The 21,687-nt window shown below is 36.1% G+C and overlaps 1 protein-coding gene and 1 non-coding gene across 2 annotated transcripts in view; one reads left to right on the top strand and one right to left on the bottom strand.

Annotated features, from left to right (window-relative positions):
• LOC100151788 (flavin-containing monooxygenase 5-like) overlaps positions 1-21,687 on the top strand; it is a 281,467-nt gene that overhangs the window by 234,642 nt on the left and 25,138 nt on the right. The window lies entirely within an intron of this gene.
• On the bottom strand, positions 11,771-12,098 carry LOC146403921 (Nuclear RNase P). The gene has a single exon (XR_014845013.1).

Raw genomic sequence — 21,687 nt, 5'->3', positions numbered from 1 at the left:
ATTAATGAAGTTAGAACACTCTCCCACATCATACACAAAAATAAACTCAAGATGGCTTAAAGACTTAAATATTAGACATGACACCATAAAACTCCTAGAAGAGCACTTAGGCAAAACATTCTCTAATATAAACTGCAGCAATGTTTTCTTAGGTCAGTCTCCCAAGGCAAGAGAAATAAAAGCCAAAATAAAAAATTGGACATAATCAAACTTACAAGCTTTTGCACAGAAAAGGAAACTCTAAAAAAAAAATAAAGGCAACATACACAGTGGGAAAAAATATTTGCAAATGATGAGACACACAAGGGCTTAAATTCCAACATATACAAACAGCTCATACAACTTGATAACAAAAAAAAAAAAAAAAAAAAAAAAAAAACAGCAACCCAACAAAATAAATGGGCTAAAGACCTAAACAGACATTTCTATTACAAATGGCCAATAGGCAAATGAAAAGATGCTTAACATCGCTAGTTATCAGAGAAATGCAAACTGAAACTATAATGAGGTACCACCTTACACTGGTCAGGATAGCCATCATTACACAAGTCTACAGATAGCAAATGCTGGAGAGGGTATGGAGAATAGAGAACTGTCTTACACTGTTGTTGAGAATGTAAATTGGTACATCCACTGTGGAAAACAGTATGGAGGTTCCTCAGAAAACTAAAAATAGAATTGCCACCTGATCCACCAATCCTATTCCTCGGCATATATCTGAATAAAACTATAAGTTAAAAAGGAATATGTACCCAAATGTTCATAGTATCACTATTCACAATAGCCAAGATATGGAAGTAACCTAAATGTCCATCAAGAGAGGAATAAATAAAGAAGATGTACATACATACCATGGAATATTACGGAGCCATAAAGTAGAATAAAACAATGCCATTTGCGGCAACATGGATGGACCTAGAGATTATCATACTAAGTGAAATAGATCAGAGAGAAAGGCAAATACTGTTATGATGTCACTTATATGTGGAATCTAAAATATCACATAAAAGAACTTATTTACAAAACAGAAACAGACTCACAGATGTAGAGCAAAGACTTGTGTTTGCCAAGTGGGAGGAGTGTGGGAAAGAGATGGATTGGGAGTTAGGGTAACAGATGCAAACGATTACATTACAGAATGGATAAACAATAAGGTCCTACTGTATGGTAGAGAGAAATGCATTCATTATCCTGTAATAAAACATAATGGAAAAAAATAAGGACTATTTTTAATTGAATCTTTTGTTGCACATATAGAATTATTGCTTAGAACATGTTAAAATATTTACTGGTACATAGTTTAATTAGTTTTGCTTTGTTTTAGTAGATGCTATAGGGTTGTAAAATATGTGTTTAACTTATTGCACTGTCAAATAATGTTTATTGTACAACCCAGTATTATCTCCCCTGTCCTTCATGCTATTCTTAGGATACATTTCACTTCTATATATATTTTAAGCTTTATAGTACATTGCTATTCATTTTACCCTCAAGCATCTATTATCTTTTAAAGGCATTGTTTAATTACAAAAAATACCTTTATATTTATCTCCATATTTTCACTTCTGGTGCCCTTCATTCCTCTCATAATGAAATGATCTAATTATTCCACTTGGTAAAACTTTCCTTTTTCCCAGAGAAATTTAACACTTTTTTTTTTTTTCATAGTGAAGCTCTGCTAGTGAGGAGTTCTTTCAATTTTGGTTGTCAGACAGTGTCTTTATTTGACTTTCAATTTTGAAAGTTATTTTCACTGGATATAAAATTCTAGGCTGATCTTTTTCTTTAAGTGTTTTGGCGATGTGCTCTAGTGTCCTCTAATCAGCAATCTGTTATCAATCTTATCATTTTACCTTGTATACAATGTGTCTTTTTTTCTCTGGCTACATTTTTTCTTCTATGGTTTTTTTTTGTTTGTTTGTTTTTTTAATTTTTTATTACTCAAATGAATTTATCACATCTGTAGTTGTATAATGATCACAACAATCTGATTTCACAGGATTTCCATCCCACAGCCCAAGCACATCCCCCCACCCCCCAAACTGTCTCCTCCAGAGATCATAAGTTTTTCAATGTCTGTGAGTCAGCATCTGTTCTGCAAAGAAGTTCAGTCTGTCCTTTTTTCAGATTCCACATGTCAGTGAAAGCATTGGATGTTGGCGTCTCATTGTATAGCTTACTTCACTTAGCATGATAGTTTCTGGGTCCATCCATGTTGCAAAAAATGCTGGTATTTCATTCTTTTTAATGGCTGAGTAATATTCCATTGTGTATATGTACCACATCTTCTGGATCCACTCCTCTGTCGATGGACCTTTAGGTTGTTTCCATGTCTTGGCTATTGTAAATAGTGCTGCAATGAACATTGGAGTACATGTGTCTTTGCGAGTCATGGTTTTCTCTGGATAGATGCCCAGAAGTGGGATTGCTGGATCAAATGGTAGTTCTATGTTTAGTTTTCTGAGGAATCTCCATACTGTTTTCCACAGTGGTTGCACCAATTTACAATCCCACCAACAGTGTACTAGGTTTCCTTTTTCTCCACACCCTCTCTAGCACTTACTGTTTGTAGACTTTTGGATGATGGCCATTCTGGCTGGTGTAAGATGGTACCTCATCGTGGTTTTGATTTGCACTTCTCTAATAACTAGTGATGTTGAACATCTTTTCATGTGTTTCTTGGCCATCTGTATGTCTTCTTTGGAGAACTGTCTGTTTAGATCTTCTGCCCATTTTTTGATAGGCTTGTTTGTTTTTTTGGTATGGAGCTGCAGAAGGTGTTTATAAATTTTGGAGATTAATCCCTTGTCAGTCAATTCATTTGCAAAGATTTTCTCCCATTCTGTGGGCTGTCTTTTTGTGTTGTTTAGGGTTTCCTTTGCTGTGCAGAAACTTTGAAGTTTGAGTAGGTCCCATTTGTTTGTTTTTGGTTTTGTTATCAATACTCTGATAGGTGGATCTGAGAAGATGTTGCTGTTGTTTATGTCAGAGAGTGTTTGGCCTATGTTTTCCTCTAAGAGTTTTACAGTGTCTGGTCTTATATCTAGGTCTTTAATCCATTTGGAGTTTATTTTTGTGTATGGTGTTAGGGAGTGCTCTAATTTCATTCTTTTCCATGTGGCTGTCCAGTTTTCCCAGCACCACTTATTGAACAAACTGTCCTTTCTCCATTGTATATTCTTGCCTCCTTTGTCATAGATTAGTTGGCTGTAGGTGCGTGGGTTGAATTCTGGGCTTTCTATCCTGTTCCACTGATCTATATTTCTGTCTTTGTGCCAGTACCACACGGTTTTGATGACTGTAGCTTTGTAGTGTAGTCTGAAGTCCGGGAGCCTGATTCCTCTAGCACCATTTTTCTTTTTCAGGACGTCTTTGGCTATTCTGGGTCTTTTGTGCTTCCAAACAAACTTTAAAAATTTTGTTCAAGTTCTGTGAATAATGTCCTTGGTAATTTGATAGGGATTGCATTGAATCTGTAGATTGTCTTAGGTAGTATAGTCATTTTGATAATATTAACTCTTCCAATCCACGAGCATGGTATATCTTTCCACCTATTTGTGTCATCTTTGATTTCTTTCATCAGTGGATTGTAGTTTTCAGAGTCTTTTGTTTCTTTAGGTAGGTTTACTCCTAGGTATTCTATTCTTTTGGATGCGATGGTAAACGGGATTGCTTCCCTAATTTTCTTTTCTGCTCTTTCATTGTTAGTATATAGAAATGCCATCGATTTCTGTGTATTGATTTTTGTATTCTGTGACTTTGCCAAATTCATGGATGAGCTCTAACAGTTTCCTGGTAGAGTCTTTAGGATTCTCTAGGTATAGTATCATGTCATCTGCAAATAGCAATAGTTTTACTTCTTCCTTTCCAATTTGGATTCCTTTTATTTCTTTTACTTCTCTGATTGCTGTGGCTAGGACTTCCAGAACTATGCTGAAGAGCAGTGGTGAGATCCGACATCCTTGTCTTGTTCCTGATCTCAGTGGGAATTCTTTCAGCTTTTCACCATTGAGAATGATGTTCACTGTGGGTTTGTCATATATGGCCTTTATCATGTTGAGGTAGGTTCCTGTTATGCCCACTTTCTGAAGGGTTTTTATCAGAAATGGGTGTTGGATTTTGTTAAGGGCTTTTTCCGCATCTATTGAGAGGATCATATGGTTTTTATTCTTCAGTTTGTTAAAGTGGTGTATCACACTGATGGATTTGCGGATATTGAAGAATCCTTGCATTCCTGGGATAAATCCCACTTGATTATGATGTACAATCCTTTTAATGTATTGTTGGATGCGGTTTGCTAGCATTTTGTTGAGGATTTTTGCATCAATGTTCATCAGTGAAATTGGCCTGTAGTTTTCTTTTTTTTGTGGAATCTTTGTCTGGTTTTGATACCAGGGTGATGGTGGCCTCATAGAATGAGTTTGGGAGTACCCCTTCCTCTGAAATTTTTTGAAATAGTTTCAGAAGGAGAGGTGTTAGCTCTTCTCTAAGTGTTTGATAGAATTTGCCTGAGAAGCCATCTGGTCCTGGACTTTTGTTTGTTGGAAGTTTTTTAATCACAGTTTCAATTTCAGTTCTTGTGTCGGGTCCATTCATCTTTTCTATTTCATCTTGGTTTAGTCTAGGAAGATTGTACTTTCTAAGAATTTGTCCATTTCTTCTAGGTTTTCCATTTTATTGGCATATAGTTGCATGTAGTAGTCTCTTATGATCCTTTGTATTTCTGTGATGTCCATTGTTCCTTCTCCTTTTTCATTTCTAATTTCATTGATTTGAGTCCTCTTTTTTGCTTGATAAGTCTGGCTAGGGGGTTATCAATTTTGTTGATATTTTCAAAGAACCAGCTTTTTGTTTCATTGATCTTTTCTATGGTTTTCTTTGTTTCTATTTCATTGATTTCTGCTCTGATGTTCATGATTTCTTTCCTTCTACTAACTTTAGGTCTTGTCTGTTCTCTCTCTAGCTGCTTTAGATGTAAAGTTAGCTTGTTTATTTGAGCTTTTTCTTGTTTCCTGAGGTGGGCTTGTGCTGCTATAAACTTTCCTCTTAGAACAGCTTTTGCTGCATCCCATAGGTTTTGGAGTGTTTTATCTTCGTTTTCACTTGCTGCCAGGTATTTTTTAATTTCTTCTTTGATTTCTTCAGTGATCCATTGGTTGTTTAGTAGCATGTTGTTGAGTCTCCACGTGTTTGTGTTTTTTGCAGTTTTTTTCTTGTTGTTGCTTTCCAGTCGTATAGCATTGTCATCAGAAAAGATGCTTGATATGATTTCAATTTTCTTAAAGTGACCGAGGTTGGATTTGTAGCCCAGGATATGATCAATCTTAGAGAATGTACCATGTGCACTTGAGAAGAATGTGTATTCTGTTGCTTTCGGATGAAATGTCCTATAAATAGCCATTAAGTCCATCTGGTTTAATGCTTCATTCAGGGCCTGTGTTTCCTCATCGATTTTCTGTCTAGTTGATCTGTCCATTGCTGTAAGTGGGGTGTTAAAGTCCCCCACTATTATTGTGTTATCATCAATTTCTCCTTTTAAGGTCGTTATCAGTTGCCTTATATATTGTGGTGAACCTGTGGTGGGTGTGTAGATATTTAAAATTGTTATAACATCTTCTTGGATTGATCCTTTGATCATTATGTAATGTCCTTTTTGTCCCTTAAAATATTCTTCATTTTTAAGTCTATTTTGTCTGATATGAGTATTGCTAGTCCAGCTTTCTTTTGATCCCTGTTTGCATGAAATATTTTCTTCCATCCTCTCACTTTCAATTTGTATGTGTCCCTAGAAGTGAAGTGGGTCTCTTGAAGACAGCACATATACGGGTCTTGTTTTTGCATCCATTCAGCCAGTCTATGTCTTTTGGTTGGGGCGTTTAGTCCATTCACATTTAAGGTAATTATTGATATGTATGTTCTTATTGCCATTTTATTAATTACTTTGGATTTGTTTTTGCTGCTCTTTTTTCTTTCCTTCTTCTCTTGTTCTTTTCTGCCTAGAGAAGTTCCTTTAGTATTTGTTGTAAGGCTGGTTTAGTGTTGCTGAATTCTCTCAGCTTTTGTTTATCCGTGAAAGTTTTGATTTCTCCTTCAAATCTGAATGAGAGCCTTGATGGTTAGAGTAATCTTGGTTGGAGGTTTTTTCCTTTCATCACATTAAGTATATCATGCCACTCACTTCTGTCCTGCAGAGTTTCTGCTGAAAAATTTGCTGATAACCTTATCAGGGTTCCCTTTTATGTTATTTGTTTCTTTTCCCTAGCTGCTTTCAAGATTTTCTCTTTGCCTTTAATTTTGGTCAGTTTGATTAGTACGTGTCTCAGGGTGTTCCTCCTTGGGTTTATTTTATATGATACTCGTTGTGCTTCCTGGATTTGAGTGAGTGATCCCATCCCCATATTAGGGAAGTTTTCGGCTATTATCTCTTGGAATATTTTTTCTGTCTCCTTCTCTCTCTCTTCTCCTGCTGGCACTCCTATGATACGGATGTTGGTGTGTTTAACGTTGTTCCAGAGTTCTCTGAGATTCTCTTCATTTGTTTTCAGTCTTTTTTCTCTTTTCTGTTCTTCATCCATAATTTCCACTAATCTGTCCTCCACCTCGCTTATTTGTACTTCTGCCTCCTGTATTCTGCTGTTAACTGCTTCTAGTGAGTTTTTTTATTTCAGTTATTGTATTTTGCATCTCTTTTTGTTTAAGTTTTATATCTTGTATCTCTTTGCTCAGTGTTTCCTGTAAGTTATCCATCTTTGCCTCCAGTTTATTTCCAATGTCTTGCATCATCTTCAGCATAAACAGTCTAAAATCTTTTTCCTGGAGGCTAAGAATCTCCTCCTCATTTAGCTGTTTTTCTGGGGTTTTTCCTTTCTCCCTCATCTGAGTTATAGTCCTCTGTCTTTTCATTTTTATAAGTTTTTGGTGTGGTGACTTTCTTACAGATAATAGAATTGTAGCCTCTTACTTCTGGTGTCTGCTCCCCTGTGACTGAAGTCAGTATGGGGGCTTGCTGTAGGCTTCCTGATGGGGGGGGGGGCTGATGCCTGCCCCCTGTTAGGTGGAGCTGATTCGAATCCCTCTGGTGGGTGGGGCTTAGTCTCTGGATGGGATTAGAGGCAGCTGTGTGCCTGAGGGGTCTTTAGGTAGCCTGTTTACTGAGGGGTAGAGCTGTGATCTCACCTGGATTGTTGTTTGCCCTGGGGCTTCTGTTCTATTTTTTGGCTGGGCCCAAGGCATGTGGAAGTTCCCAGGCCAGGGATCAAACCCAGGTCACAGTAGTGACCCAACATGCTGTTCCATGAGAGAAATCCCTCTGGCTAATTTTTTTTTTTGTCTTTTTGTTATTTCTTTGGGCTGCTTCTGCAGCATATGGAGGTTCCCAGGCTAGGGATCGAATCGGAGCTGTAACCACCGGCCTACACCAGAATCACAGCAACACGGGATCCGAGCCGCCTCTGCAACCTACACCACAGCTCACGGCAACGCCAGATCCTTAACCCACTGAGCAAGGGCAGGGATCGAACCCAGAACCTCATGGTTCCTAGTCAGATTTGTTAACCACTGCGCCACGACAGGAACTCCCCTCTGGCTAATTTTTAATTTATTTTAATTTATTCCTGGTTTTCAGCAGTTTGATTATGATGTACCTAGATGAGTAGGTAAGTTTGCTTTAAGTTTTTTTCAATTTGGGGTTTATTGGGCTACTTGGATAATTGGGCTTAAAGTTGATATTAAATTTGAAATTTTCTGACCACTATTTCTTTACCTACATTTTCTGTCCTCTTCTCTTTCTTTTCAGTCTGAGACTCCAATTACATATATTATATTGCTTAATGTTTTCTCATAAATCATTGATACTTTGTTCATTTTTTCCTGTCATTTTTTCCCCTCCTTCCCTTATTTGGATAGTACTGCTATGCCTTCACTGATCAGTGAAAAAGAAATTCACTGATCTCTTTTTCTGCAGTATTTATTCTGCTATTAACCTCAAATATGCATTTTTCATTTCACATATTGTACTTTTCAACTGTAGAAATATCATTTGGGTCTTTTTTAGGTCTTCTGTTTCTTTTCTCATGCTTATGTTTTTCTCTACATTTTCTGCTATGATAGCTATTTAATTTTTTTCTTTATATCATCTCTCATTTTTGGCAAAAAATATTTAAAAAATTTTTCTCCTGATTATAGTTCTTATTTTCCTGCTTCTTAGTATTTCTGATAACTTTTTTTTTTCATACTGAACATTTAGAGTTTATGCTTCAGGCTAGGAGTTGAATTGGAGCCACAGCAGCTGGCCTATGCCACAGCCACAGTAATGCAGGATCCAAGCTGCATCTATGACCCATACCACAGCTTATGGCAATGCTGATTCCCGACATATTGAGTGAGGCCAGAGATCAAACTCACATCCTCATGGATACTAGTCAGATTCATTTCCACTGGGCCAAACAGAAACTCTTCAATTTAATTCTTTTGTGAAAAATTAAGTTTTGTCAAACTAAGTGCCTGTACTGTTAGGACAGTGACTATTAGCTAGGCATCAAGAATATTAATGTACATAATAAATGAAAGGCACAGTGCAATAGGAAGCCAGTACCAAAGAAAAATAACTCTACTTCATGAGAGCATGACGGTTTGGTCAGGTAGTAACATGCTGTTTCAACATCATCACACTATAGATGGGCAGCCAAGTGACACTGCCCTATTTGGACCTTGTTATATAAGGGCACTGTTATAGTCTAGCCATGGCTTGTCTCTTATTGAGTCATATATACTGCTAGGAACTCTGGTCCTAAAATATGCTACAAACACCCAAAACTTGAAAACCAGTGGCAAAGTTTTGGGCAATCTGACAATCTTAAGTTTCTAATAAGGTTTCCACAATGTGATAGTTGTGTGACCTTAAGGACCTGGGACAAGTTATTTAATCTTTCATCATATGAAAAATGGGCATAATAATACCGACCCCCAGAACTCTTGTGAGGTGTAATGACATACCAAGCATGGGGAAAGTGCCTACCTTTCAAAATATCTGTAACATAGTATCTGATAAATTATGTCTATTCTTTTAGAAATGATGTACATCTGTGGTACAGCTTAATAAAAATATTGATTTGGGATTCCTCCCTGGGGCATTCTGATTTAGTGAATGAATCCCAGAGAGATATTCACCATTTACTTATTTTAAGTACCTTATGATTCTGATGCTTGATTTAGTGAATTAATCCCAGAGAGATATTCACTATTTACTTATTTTAAGTACCTTATGATTCTGATGCTCAAATATGTTTGAAAACCATCAAAATAAATAAAGTAATAAAAAACTAAGGGTGTAGGTTATGTTCCATTTTTGACAGTATCTTTAAGTATAGCTTTTTATCTAAACCATATCATAATTCTATGATACAAGTATTCATATATTATCCTTCCTACTCTACAGATTTTTTAAAAGGAGGCAGTTCTCTAATTCACACAGGTGATAGCAAAAACTAGAAAGGTGAGAAATTCTTCTGACCTACATGATTCAGTTCTTTTTCTATGTGCAATGTTTCTAACTGTTTCATTTTGAATATTTACTTCTGTTGAAACAGATGGATTTAGCTGTCTTTAAGGAAAGAAGCATCATGTGACTATCAATTATCTATAAATGATAGTTAATATTATAGTCAAATGAACTATATACATGTGTGTATGTAAATTAATTACTTAGGATGTAACAAGAAAATTAGCTTCCCGTTTTTACCTTTCTGCACTCATTTCAGGAGGTCTCAAAGAAATTTTAAGATATCGATGTTGATTTTTAAGGATGGTACCTTCTCCATATCCCACAAAGTCACTAAAAAAAAAAAAAAATCCCCTGGGTCACAGACTTTTTACCTTGCCTATTCTTAATTAATTATAGTAACCACATTAACCATTAAATAGGCTTACTGGCTTTAATTAACTGAAGAAATATTAGTGATGATTTTAAAGGGCTAAAATATTTAATAAGTTATTAAGATGCTTCATAATGTCACAATTCATTATCATGAAACAGAAGGCAAAAGTTCATTATATAAGCTTCCAATTTATTTTTCATTACCCATAAAGTAAAACTTGAGTCAGCACCTATGAACATGAATGTAGGAATTTGGGGTGGATTCAGTCCTTTGAATCCTCCCATAATTAGATGTACCATAAGCCATTTCAGAAGTTTGCATTTTGACTAAGGACATAAGCCAAGATCAGATGCTGGACACAAGACAGCTAGAGTGTTTTCTGTAGGCTCAACACGCTTATTAGTACTTTTATTCACCATGTGTCCTCAAACTTTTGATTTCTAAACTGTTTTGATATGCTTTCACCACAGTTTTAACCCCAAGTGGGTCCCTACTCAGTTGAAGGTCAAAACAACCCTAGGTCAGCACTCTTCCTGATTCTTTCTTTTCACCCAAGGAATTGCTTCCTTTGTTTTCTGTATTACACTTGCTGATACTTATTTTATTTCTAGGGCTTCTTTGTGGAGTGGAATATGGAATCATTAAATAAGTAAACAAAATTAAGAACAACAAACTTCCCATTTGCCTTTGCAGACTCCCTGTACCTAGACAAATCCTGCATGTAGTAGGCGCTGAATATATAACCTATTATAAGGGGTTTGACATGCTCATTGAAGTGGCTAACATTTTTTAAAAGAAAGTGATCAAGGGGTTGGGTTGGGATCTTCAGGAATTTTTGACCTCTCAAGAAATAGGCCTGATTGCCAAGATGATAGTTCAGGCTGTCTTTAAAATATTAAGGATACATATGTGGTAATTCTCTACTCACTAAAAAGCCTGAGTGTTTAATGTCCTTAACGTCAGCAAGTGTTGTCTTGTCTCTTTGTTTTAAATAATTTAATCATTGAGTAGTAATTTTCTATTAAAGTTTTTTCAGCATAAGCATAAGCATCAAGGGAAAGTTTCCTATTATATTTTTATATTTCCATCATAAAAATAATATAATATTATAAAAATTTTAGGCATGTGAGAAAAAAATCACACATGATCTTACCACTCTAGCTTAAAATTACAAGCATTTTAGTATTCTTATTTCAGTCTTTTTTCTTATGTATTTTTAACCTAGCTATAACCAAGGGATATATGGAGTTTTACATTCTGCTTTTTTCTTAATGTCATATCTAAGCATTTTTTAACATAATCACATAGTCCATTCAACCATTCCTTTAGGCCTCATAATTGTGATACTTAATTTTATGTGTCAACTTGGAAAGGCTATGTGATCAAACACTCATCTAGAGTTGCTGTGAAGCTGTGAAGGTATCTGTTTAATGTGATTAACATTTGCAGTCAATTGGCTTTAAATAAACATCTTCCTTTCTGTAAGGTGGGTGGTCTCATTCAATCAGTTGAAGGCCTTATGAATAAAGATTGAGGTTCCCCAAGAAAGGAGAAATCCTGCCTCAAGATGGCAAGATTGAAATCCTGCCTGAGTTTCCAGTCTACTGGTCTGCCCTATTGATTTTGGATTCAAGACTGCAACATCAATTCTTACTTGAATTTCCAAACTGCCAGCCTGCCCTATAGATTTCAAAGTTGCCAGATCCCACAAATGCATGAGCCAATCCCTTAAAACAAATTCCTCTCTCTCATTTCTCTCTCTCTCTCCGATAGAAGACTGCGTATACATGTATATATGTATACATGTATATGTGTATTTGTATTTATATATGTATATAAAACAATCTCCTACTAGTTCTATTTATGTGGAAATATTTTTAAAATTTATTTTAAAGAGAACAGGGAGAATAGTCTGCATGGGTTATGAGAACCCCATGCAGGGTACTCACCTCACATTGAACTCACTTGGGTGCTGGTCATGAGTCTGTTCCAAGCTCTGGCTAAGGAGGCATTTGCTGGGCTCTTCCATACGGGCAAGGTCCATGGCCTCTCCTGCCCAGTCTGCCCTTGCTCAGAGCCCATTATCTCAGAACTCACCTCCTCGAAGCTCTGGGAAGACCCTGTTAGGGCCCCTTTTGGCCCTAGTCTTAAACCTTCCCAGGGGACACGGGATAGAGTGGCTAAATGCACTCAGCTCATGGCCTCACTGATAAGCTTCCCTCAGCCCCATGTGAAGAATCTGGCCTGACACAAGTATAGTCCCCTGAGTTGTTAAATTTACACTACTTTGGATATTTAATTTTTTTCCAAAGTCTGCTACTAGAAATAACACATTAATAAACATATTTATGTACTTCTTTACATTTTGGATTACTTGATCTTTGAAGATTCTTAGAAGTGGAATTATGCATCCTAATAGTACGCCTACATACTTCAGCCAACTATATAATCATCAACCCATTGATTACAACCTTTTAAAAAATGTGGGCCACGTCAATGAACATGTCAAACTTTTTACTATAGGTTATACATTCAGTCGGTGCCTACTACGTGCAGGCTTTGTCTAGGTACAGGGATCCTGAAAAGGTGAACAGATAATTGTTTTTACAAAAAGAATCTCCCCTCTGTATGCCAGGTAGAGAAACAGGAAGTGCAAAGGTAAGTCCTTAAGTAGAAATCAAGCTTTGCTTGATGAAAGAAGACCAGTCAGGCTGGCACAGAATGAACAATGGAGAGAGTTGCAGGAAATTGCCTGGATTGAAGGTCTCTGGTAAGGTTGTGTGGGTTATATTTCAGAAGCCATTGGAGAATTTCAAGCCCATGGTTCTGACATGATCAGACTTATACTTTTAATGACGACTATGGTTGCTGATTGAAGAAACAAGAGTGGAGGCAGGGAGGCCAGTTAGGAGGCTCTATAAGTAGGCAGGTAAGGGTGATAGTATTTAAAATAGAGGAGGAGAGATGAAGATGGCAAGAAGTGATCAGACTGGAAAAAAAATTTGAAGGTAGAGCTGAAAGAACTTGCTGTTGGATTGCATGGAAGTGATGGTAAAGGAAAGATAGGAAGTGCAGTCTGTAGATTTTTAGTCCTTACTCACCCCTGGGGGCTTGAAATGCCCATAAGCTGATCAACAACAGAAAAGTACTATCTCCCCACCCCCACAGACATACAGTGGAGATAATGACCAGCCTACTTTCTCCTGAATCAAGCACATACCTATCAGGCCCCAATGAAATTTCAAATAGTTTTTTAGTAAAGAGTTTACGTAGTTATTTTCAAGCTGTATAGATTTGGGAGACAGGAAAGACCTTATATCCATTATAGGGCCTGCTCTTTTATTAAATGACCACTGCCAAAGTCTTTTGCCTTGGATGCTGGTAAGGAATAAAGGCTGGGTTTTATGGGTATGCTTTTGTTTCCTGTCTCCTCATCTTTTCCTCTGTCCCTGAACTTTCTCTCTTTAGTATTTACTACAGCTTATGCTTTCCAACAAGATCTGCTGATCTTCATCCTAAAATCAATTCTCAACCCCAACAAACACTTCCTTATGTCTTAATCATTTAGCCATATTAGGCACAGACAACTTATCAGTGAATTTTTTGCCCAATTACTGCTATTTCACAAAGGGAAGATGATTGAATTTATCGTGAGTGAAGACTGAATTTTGGTCATTTGTATAGATCTAGATGTGAAGGTAGAAATGAGGATGAGATTGTGGTAGTAATTTTATGTGTGTGTGTGTGTGTGTGACATGTAAAGGATGAATTAGTGACCCTTGCATTCTAGAATTAAGAAAATCTTATTCTTTCTTATTTGGGGCTATATTGCTAAGATTTCTGCATTATTTAACAGTGAATGGTATCATTCGCTTCTTTTTTTATGTCTTCTTTCTAATTACTTCTTTTTAATTAGTAATTTCTGCCCATCTAAGAGAAAAGGTGGACCACAAGTGTTTGGACATTTTACTGTGTATGACCCAGAGATTCTCACCTCTGCAGACATCACAAAATGCCATCTGCATATTGCAAACCGAAGAAACACTGTGAAGGCTATTTGGTGTCGCAAAGTCCATGATGACTGAAGTGAGCAAAAGTTTACATAGCATGAACCTAGATCAAGAAGGGGATTGAATACAACTTATATCTGTTCTTGGTGTAAGAGGAGTAGCTTCTTGAGCATCTCAGAGAAGAAATGACAAAGAGATAAAGCTGGAACTTTTCAATTCCAGTTCTATTGCCACTTCAACTCAGATAAAATATCACTGGAGTAATTTTGTATTTTTAAAAAAGGATTTTTTTCTTTTTTTTTGGTCTGAATCTTAAGAATTAAAATATTTTTTCTTAAAAATATTAGGCAGAAGGCATGTCTACTTAATTATAATCCAATACTCAGTGTGGCAGAGTCAGCTAGCTATTAACCAAAATTCATCTACTGGCTCACCTTTCAATATTATTCCCAAGTTTTAGATGGGTAAATTGATTATATAACTAAAGATTACATTTCCCAGCTTCCCTTGCAGGTAGATGTAGCCATTGGATTAAGTTCTGTCCAATGGATGTCAGTGGAAGTGATGGGTGCCACCTCCAGGTTGTATCCTTAAAGAGAATGAGCAGCTTGGCCTCAATTCTTCCCTTCTAACCACCTGGGACATAGATGAGCTTATGAGACCTATACAAAACACCCTAGAGCCAAAGAAGAAATCCATGTGTTGAGGGTGGTAGAGTTGCCCTACCAGCACTGGGTTGTCTGTTTCTCATTGTTGTATGAAAGAGATAGAATTCTACCTACTTAAGCAACCCTACTGCAAAAACCTAAAATTTGAAGGCATTGGCTAGATGATTGGGCAAAGATCAGTGATAACATAGGTACTGTGGCTGAAAAGCATATGATCTTTTAATACACATAAAAGCAAAATAGTTGTTAAAATTGTCATCTTTGATACCTTGGAAGGATGATCACATTCTTGACCTTTAGTTCTAGAGAAAATCATTGGAAAATGTAGGGGGTTATTTTTTTGGCTTTTATAATAAAAATTCTCCATTGTAAGAATTAGCTATTTTTCAAGCAAAAGGAAAAGATATACAGCTCTGCTAAAGGTGGCTCATACTACCTGGAGCCCAAAATGTAAATACTCCGTAATGTCAGCTTCGGGGTGGGAGGAAATGTTCTCTACCACCAACTTAGGACAAAAGACAATGTCATTCTCAAGACTGTGCCTCCTTCTAAACTCTGGGAGGCAAAGTGATCCAGCCCAGAGACACATTATCAGATTAAGGGTGTTGCCTTCCTGCTCAAGCCTGTTGTTGCAGGTAACTTCAAGATAGGCACCACCAAATTCAGTGAGAGAAGGATGGGTAAGGCACAAAGACCAGTGAATAAGAGGAGAGTCAGCAGGCTTAAGAAGGTTGTCTAGGGAAGCACATTGATTATGGTTATTTACATCCTTCTGTATATAAAATATGCCAGAAGCTAATAAACTAAAAATTTATAAAGGTGTTGAAGAGATTATAATACCAAAGGAAATACAAACCTTATTTATAAAGGTCTGTGACTATTCAGACCTTTGTAGTGATGATAATGCATTCAAAGAACTAACTCTAAAACATCACCTGGGCTCCCAAACCTGTATCATCAGAAAGTGAGTTGTGAAATCTGAGAAGCCCCTTCAGAAAGTATATTCTTCAATGTCTACTCCAAATGTAGCTGTGGAGCACAATGGAGAAGAGAGTCCCACGAATTATAGAGGCATGGTCTAAGCAAGACACCTTTTCCAAACCTCCACCTAACTCATTTGTAGCATGGTCAGAAGGACAAGAATACTGGAGCTCTAATTGCTCCTATTCCCAGTTCCTGCTCACAGGGCAGAGATTTCATGCCATGAAGAGCAAATGCCAAAAAATGTGTCCATCATCATCTTGTATCTCCAGTTGGTAGGGTATGGTATTATTCTACAAGAAGTAGGCCACCAACTTATCCTTATTTCCACTTCCAACACAGCATCTGCCCGAGGAGAAAGACAAGACAAGAAGCTCCAGAGCTTTGCTGAAGGGGCTTTATCTGTTTTGGAACAGAGGGTAGAGGAATTCATGGAGAAATTAAGAGAAGGCTGACCACTTCATGAACCTAGTAGCAAAAAATAAAGTAGTAGACCAGCCAGAATTTTATACTTGTCCCTGGAAGAACATGGGAGACAAATCCATCAGAAAAGAGCATAAGCCTTGCTGACTCAAGGAGCTTAAGCATAACCTCCTGGCTGAAAATTAAGCTATCCTGAATCAGAAAGCTAGGCTTAAAATATAAAAGAAGGGGAAAAAATTGAGCAGTGACATCAGATATTGCACACTGAAGGGAAGATAGACTTCACAGAACTAGTTCACAGAAGCCACTGAACAAACAAAACTAATAAGAAAAACAGCAACATCAGTAAGCCCTGGAGTGGGAGTGGGGAACTAATCAGAATCCAGACTTATTACAATATATTACCTTAAATATCAAATTTTCAACGAGAAATCACGAGACATTTGGAGAGATAGGATAGTATGACGCTTGAGTGGGAAAAAAAATAGTTTGTGGTCACCCTCCCCACCTTTGAGGGAACAACAATGTCAGACATAGCAGATAAAGACTTCAGTGCAGTTATGATAAATTCATTCAAGGATCTAAATTAAACCATATTTAAAGGAGTTCCCACTGTGGCTCAGTGGTAACAAACCTATAATATCCATGAGGATGCAGTTTCAATCCCTAGCCTCACTCAGTGGGTTAAGGATCTGGTGTTGCCATGAGCTGTGGTGTAGTCTGCAGATGTGGCTTGGATCCTGTGTTGCTGTGTCTGTGACGTAAGCCAGCTGCTATAGCTCTGATTCCTAGCCTGGGAAATTTCATATGCTGTGGGTGTGGCCCTAAAAATTTTTTTAAAAATTTAAAAAGAATACTATTGAGGGGAGTTCCCGTTGTGGCTCAGTGGTTTAACGAATCCAACTAGGAACCATGAAGTTGCGGGTTCAGTCCCTGGCCTCACTCAGTGAGTGGGTCCAGCATTGCCATGAGCCGTGGTGTAGGTCACAGATGCATTGGATCTGGCGTTGTTGTGGCTGTGGTGTTGGCCAGCAGCTACAGCTCCAATTAGACCCCTAGCCTGAGAACCGCCACATGCCATGGGAGCAGCTCTAGAAAAGACAAAAAAAAAGAATATCATTGAGATAAAAATGCTAAAAATGAACAAAATAGAAATTTTATAGGTGAAAGTACAATAACTGAAATGAGAAATATACTAAAGGGCTCAGTACTATATTTGAGCCGGCTGAACACAAAGACAGTGAAAGAACGATCACTCAAGACAATATACCCTAAAGACAAGAAAGGAAAAAAAAGGAAGGGAAATAAACAAAGCCTCTGAGACCTCATTTAATGCACCAGCATTTATGTAATTAAAGTGTCAGAAGGATTGAAGAATGAGAAGGGGGTAAAAAAAGAATTCTAATAAATGACCAAAGATTTAACAAATATTATGAAAACACATTAATATACATTGCCAAGAAGTTCAACAAATACTAAGTAGGATAAACACAAAGAAGCCCATATCTAGACATACTATCATTAAAATGTTCAAAGTGAAAGCCAAAGAAAAAAATCTTGAAAGTGGCAAGACAAGACTGACTCATCACATATAATGGGACCCCAATAAGATTACTAGCCTATTTTTCATCAGAAATAATCAAACCTGGAGACAGTGGGGTAATACATTTAAAGTACTTAAATCGAACAAACAAAAAAAAAAAACCCTGTCCACAAGAATCCTATGTTCAGTAAAACTATGTTTCAAAAATGAAGGTGAGGAGTTCCCATTGTGGCTCAGCAGTAATGAACCCAACATGTATCCATGAGGACACGGGTTTGATCCCTGCCCTTGCTCAGTGGGTTAAGGATCTGGCCTTGCCGTGAGCTGGGGCAGGCACACCTCAGATCCTGAGTTGCTGTATCTGTGGCGTAGGCTGGCAGCTGCAGCTCTGATTCAGCCCCTAGCCTGGGGAACTTCCTTACACCATGGGTGCAGCCCTAAAAAGACCAAAAAAAAAAAAAAAAAAAAAAAAAAAAAGGTGAAATAGAGACTTTTTTTTTGCCTTTTCTAGGGCCACTCCTGTGGCATATGGAGGTTTCCAGGCTAGGGGTCTAATCAGAGCTGTAGCCACTGGCCTACATCAGAGCCACAGCAATGCCAGATCTGAGCTGTGTCTGCAACCTACACCACAGCTCATGGCAACGCCGGATCGTTAACCCACTGAGCAAGGCCAGGGATCGAACCTGCAACCTCATGTTTCCTAGTCAGATTCGTTAACCACTGTGCCACAACGGGAACTCCTAATTGTTTTTTTAATAAAGACATTTTTAAACAAGGACTGAGGAAAAAAAATCACTAGCAGATAAATCACCTTAGAAGAAATACTATAAGAATTTCTTCAAACTGAAAGGAAGTAATATTAGACAGTGAATCTACATTAAAAAATACAAAGAGTGCCTCTATAGGAAATTATGTTAAAATAATAAAGATAATATTAAAAAAAGTGAGTGAAGAGAATGAAGCTATAGAGGAGTAAAGAAACAATAATAATAACTTGAATCCACACAAAGAAATGAAGAGTACTAGGAATGATAAAAAGATCAATATGAAAACTTTCTAAAGCTATCTTTTCTTAGTTTCTTTAAAAGATATGATTATATAAAACAACAATTATAACATTGTATTTTTGTGTTTGGAACATGTGTAGACATAATATATATGACAATAATAGCACAAAGGGACAGGGAATGGCAATATAGTAGGATAAATTTTCTATATTTTACTGGAATTAAGGAAATGTAAAATCTCAAGCAGCTTCTAAGGTTTTTAGTTTTGCTTTAAAAAAATTTTTTTTGTCTTTTAAGGGACACACCTGACTTATATGGAGGTTCCCAAGCTAGGGATCAAATCGGAGCTGTAGCCACTGGACCATAACACAGCCACATTGACACCAGATCCGAGGTGCAGCTGTGATTGACACCACAGCTCACAGCAATGCCTGATCCTTAACCCACTGAGCAAGGTCAGGGATCAAACCTGCATCCTCCTGGAAACTAGTCAAATTCATTTCTGCTGAGCCACAACAGGAATTCCTTTTTTCCTTTTTTTTTTTTAAAAAAGGGCTGCACCCAAGGCATATGAAGATTCCCAGGCTAGAGGTCAAATGGGAGCTGTAGCTGCTGGCCTACACCACAGCCACAGTAATGCCAGATCCAAGCCACATCTTCGACCTATACCCAGCTCACAGCAACGCTGGATACCAGACTCACTGAGCGAGCCCAGGGCTGAAAACTGCATCTTCATAAATACTAGTCAGGTTCATTTCTGCTGTGGCACAACAGGAATTCTCTTTAATAAGATTTTTGTTGTAATCCCTATAGTACCCTTTATGAAAATAACTCAAAAATATCATTAACAAATAATAAATGAACTAAAATGTTTATTAGAAAATATCCCCTTACTAGAAAAGAAGTCATTAAAGGAGAAACAGTGAAAAATTAAATAAGGTATGTGGAAAACAAAGTAAAATTGTAGACATAAAATCAATTACACTAAAATAACATTAAAAGTGAATGAATTAAACAATTCAATCAAAAGGAAGAGGTTGTCAGAAAAGAAATAAGATCCAAAAAAAAATAACAAGATCCAACTGTATGCTGTCTGTATTTTAATGCTTTACATTAAAAAATACAATAGTCTAAAAGACAAAAAAGGATAAGATATACCATGAAAATAACAGCTATAAGAAAGCTAGAGTAACTATACTGATACCATAATACCAAACAAAATAGAATTTTAAGACAAAAATGTTGAGACAAAAAGGAGTCTATTTATCAGGAAGATATAATAAGTATATGTGTATATAACAACAGGGCCTAAATATACTTTAAGCAAAAACTGACAGAATTGAAGGGAGATATAGAAAATTCAATATTAATAGTTGGCAACATCAATATACCATTCTTAGTGGTAAACAGAACAACTAGAGAAGACATCAACAAGGATATAGAAGACTTCAACACTAGTAAGAAATCAGACATAATCAACATTGGTAGAACATTCATTCCACTCAACAATAGAATACATAGGCTCCAGAACACAAGGAACATTCTCCAGTATAGACAAAAGTCTGGCTATCAAAGAAATATCAACAATTATAAAATAACTGAAATCATACAAACTGTATTTTCTTCTGGCAATATAATTAAATTAAAAATCAACATGAAACAGAAATTTGGCAAATTCACAAACATGTTGAAATTGAAAAACATACTTTTAAGTAATTAATGGGTCAAAGAAGAAACTAAAAAATGTTTTGCGATGAATGAAATTGAAAATACAGCATTCCAAAATATTTGGGATATACCAAAAACAATGTTTAGAGAAAAATTTATAGCCATAAAGTCCATATTAGAAATAAGGAAAATAAATAACTTCCCGCCTTAGGAACTTAAAAAAAAGAAGGGCAAGGTAAATACAAAGCAAGCAGAAATATGGGAATAGTAAAGATTAGAGTAAAAATGGATGTAATAGAATATAGAAAAACAATAAAGAAAGTCAATGAATCAAAGTATTTTTTGAAAAGATCAACATAACATACCTTTAGGTAGACTTTAGGTAGAAAAAAAAAGACTGAAATTACTGAAATCAGGAATGAAAGAGGGGACATTACTACCAAACTTAAAGAATTTTGAAAAGATTATAAAAGGATACCATAAATAACTTACGCAAACAAATTTGAAAATTATTTTAAAAGGAAAATTTCCCAGAAAAAATTAAAATTACCAAAATTGACTCAGTAAGAAATTGAAAATCTTAATAGAGCTTTAACAAAAAAAAGATTAAGTTAGCCATTGAAAATCTTTCCACAAAGATAATTCTAGGCCCACATAGCTTCAGTGATGAATACAAATTATCTAAAGAATTAACAGTAATTAAATTAATAAATAAAAACTCTTGCAGAAAATAAGGAGGAAGATTTCTAATCATTTTATGAAGCCACTATTACCCTAATATCAAAAGCAGGCAGAGATATCATAATAAAAAAATGACAAGCCAATGTCCCATATGAATATAGACATAAAAATCTTCAACAAAATATTAGAAAATTGAATCCAACAACATATAAAGAAAGTTTATACATCATAAGCAAGTGAAATTTTTCATAGGCACAAAACATTGTTTCAATTTCTCAAAACTAATGTAATTCATTATAATAGTAGAATTAAGAACAAAAACTATAATCTTCTTTACAGATACAGAGATATCTTTAACAAAACATGACACACCATGATAAAACTTTATGTAACTATGATTAAAATTCCTCAACCTGATATTTTTTCTGAAAAAACCTACAATCAATATCATAATACTTAATGTAGAAAAACCATGTTTTTCCTCTGTTACCACTTTTATTCAACATTGTATTGAAGAATATGTTTGGAGCAATTAGACAAGAAAAAGAAATAAAAGGCACTAAAACTTCTGGAATTAATAAATTTGGCAATATTGTGGGATAGAAGATCAACATACAAAATTTAATTGTATTTTTACACAATAGGAATAAATACACTGAAAATGAGATTAAGAATTCCATTAACTCTTGTATTAAGAAAAATAAACTACTTAGGAAACAAATTGAATGAAGTGGAAGACATAGATTGAAAACTATGAAATATTGTTGAAAAGAAATTTAGGAAGATAAAATAAATGACAAACATTCCATTTTGCATGGACTTAACTGTATT

The sequence above is a fragment of the Sus scrofa genome, chromosome 4, assembly GCF_054392235.1.
Source record: "Sus scrofa isolate SSC_HxYL_T2T_F1_AM1 chromosome 4, Sscrofa_HxYL_maternal_Yorkshire_Landrace_v2.0, whole genome shotgun sequence".
Classification (NCBI taxonomy): domain Eukaryota; kingdom Metazoa; phylum Chordata; class Mammalia; order Artiodactyla; family Suidae; genus Sus; species Sus scrofa.
Note: the sequence above shows the minus strand (reverse complement) of the source record. Positions and strands in the feature narration are given on the sequence as shown.